Source organism: Callithrix jacchus, chromosome 9 (genome assembly GCF_049354715.1).
Source record: "Callithrix jacchus isolate 240 chromosome 9, calJac240_pri, whole genome shotgun sequence".
Classification (NCBI taxonomy): Eukaryota; Metazoa; Chordata; class Mammalia; order Primates; family Cebidae; genus Callithrix; species Callithrix jacchus.
The window spans coordinates 106,850,685-106,853,355 of NC_133510.1; the positions used below are offsets into that span (position 1 = coordinate 106,850,685).

At 45.3% G+C, this 2,671-nt stretch overlaps 1 pseudogene; it reads left to right on the forward strand.

Moving 5' to 3' along the window:
- Positions 1-1,213: 1,213 nt before the first annotated feature.
- On the forward strand, positions 1,214-2,434 carry LOC100398148 (E3 ubiquitin-protein ligase CCNB1IP1 pseudogene; annotated as a pseudogene).
- The last annotated feature ends 237 nt before the right edge of the window (positions 2,435-2,671 follow it).

Below are 2,671 nucleotides of genomic sequence, written 5' to 3' on the forward strand. Positions count from 1 at the left end.
GAGGGAGAGAGAGAGGAAAGAAGAGAAAATTGTCCTGCACACACTTTTTTTTTAAAGAGATTAAGTTCTAGGCTGGGCATGGTGGCTCATGCCGGTAATCTCAGCACTTTGGAAAGTTGAGGGGGGAAGATCACCTGAGGTCAGTAATTTGAGACCAGCCTGACCAACATGGAGAAACCCTGTCTTTTTAGTAAAAAATACAAAAAATTAGCCAGGTGTGGTGGCGCATGCTTGTAATTCCAGCTACTCAGGAGGCTGAGGTAGGAGAATCGCTTCAACTGGGGAGGTGGAGGTTGCAGTGAGTCAAGATCATGAAACTGCACTCCAGCCTGGGCAACAGAGCCAAGACTCTGCAGGAAGGGAAGGGAAGGGGAAGGGAAGGGAAGGGGAAGGGAAGGGAAGGGAAGGGGAAGGGAAGGGAAGGGGAAGGGGAGGGGAGGGGAGGGGAGGGGAGGGGAGGGGAGGGGAGGGGAGGGGAGGGGAGGGGAGGGGAGGGGAGGGGAGGGGAGGGTCTTAATTTCTCCTCAAGAACAAATAGAACATTGCATTTTGCAAAGCAATCTGCAGTTCCTTTCAAAATGAGAAAAAAAAAAGGATGCCATTGATTTGTATGGTTGGTTATTAAGACAATGCTTTGAAACCTGAAAAGAGCATTCCTGCTTTCCCTCTCCATTTTGGTGGGCTGGTTGAAGATGAAAATCACTGAGGATGAAAGGCCTGGGACTTCAGCACCCGGTGTGCCAGTCCAGAATTGGTCCATCTACAGACCCCCTGAAAATCAAGTGGGCTTGGATTTGGACATTCTCAATAGAAAGGGTTAAAGCCTGATGGGTCCTAAAGCCTGAATTGAATTGAATTGATGGGACCTAAAGCCTTGAATTTCGATCAAGATAAGCTGTCTTAAGTTCTCTTCACTACACATGATCTTAGGTAATTGATAGATCTTAGGTAATTGGTTTCTAGACAGAAGCTGGATTCATGTGATGCCAGAGAAGTAAAATTTCAAGAGACCAAAACCAGATCTCAGTCTCACTGTTCCATTCTGGACCTCTTTGGTACTGTAAATGCTGGATATATAGGAGATGATTACTGTGGGTTTTTTTTTTTTTTTTTTTTTTTTTTTTTGAGACGGAGTTTCACTCTTGTTGCCCAGGCTGGAGTGCAATGGCACGATCTCGGCTCACCGCAACCCCACCTCCTGGGTTCAGGCAATTCTCCTGCCTCAGCCTCCCGAGTAGCTGGGATTACAGGCACACGCCACCATGCCCAGCTAATTTTTTGTATTTTTAGTAGAGACAGGGTTTCACCATGTTGACCAGGATGGTCTCGATCTCTTGACCTAGTGATCCACCCGCCTCAGCCTCCCAAAGTACTGGGATTACAGGCTTGAGCCACACCTTCTGGAGACCTCACTATCCTATTATGTCTTTGTGTGAAGACATGCTGCTTTGTAATTATCGAAAGTGTCGCATCAAACTCTCTGGCAATGCATGGGTCACTGCCTGTTCTCACATCTTCTGTGATCAGCATGGCAGTGGTGAATTTAGTCGCTCACTAGTTATCTGTCCTGCCAGCAACAGTACCCTTTCTGGAAAGCTAGATATTGTCCGCACAGAACTCAGTCCATCAGAGGAATATAAAACTATGGTACTGGCATGACTGAGACCAGAGATCGTGTTGGACATTACCTCCTGAGCACTGGCCTTCCGGACATACCAGGTACATCAGGAACGTCTCTATCAAGAATACAATTTCAGGAAGGCTGAGGGCCATCTGAAACAGATGGAGAAGATATATACTCAGCAAATACAAAGCAAGGATGTAGAATTGACCTCTATGAAAGGGGAGGTCACCTCCATGGAGACAGTGATAGAAGAATACAAGAAAAAGTTCAGTGACATCTCTGAGAAACTTATGCAGTGCAGTCGTCAGTATCAAAAGCTCCAAGGCCTCTGTGATAGCCTTTGGCTATGAAACATCACTATTGCTAACCATGAAGGCACCCCTGAACCATCTATGATTGCACAGTCTGGTGTTTTTGGCTTCCCATTAGGTAACAACTCCAAGTTTCCTTTGGATAGTTCACTTGTTCGAAATTGGGGAGATGGAGATGGATATTTTCAGTCCAGACCATTTTTTGTAGGTTCTCCCACAGCACCTGAACCCAGCAACAGCTTTTTTTAGTTTTGCCTCTCCAAGTCATGAATTAGAGCAGCAGCAAGTTTCTAGCAGGGCCTTCAAAATAAAAAGAATTTGAGCCAGGCATGATTTCACGCACCTGTGATCCCAGCAACTTAGGGGGTTGAGGCTGGGAGGATCACTTGAGCCCAGGAGTCTGAGGCTATAGGGATCTAAGATCATGCCACTGCACTCCAGCTTAAGCAACAGAGTGAGACCCTATTTCTAAAAAAAAAAAAAAAAAAAGGAAAGGTAATTTAGCCAGCTTCACAGAATGTTTCTATGTTCACCGTCAGTGGTTTCATTTAGCAAATCCTTTTTCTAGATAGGACTCCCGAAGCCTCCCTGTGCTTTTAAGTCTCTGAAGTTGTCTTCACATTATCAACATAACCAACTCATTGGCAGTGGGGAGTGGTTTAGAGTCTGGTTTCTTTGTTTCTATTATTTAAAGCATGAGCATTTTATTAATCTTAATTCCATTGTGAACTGCTGA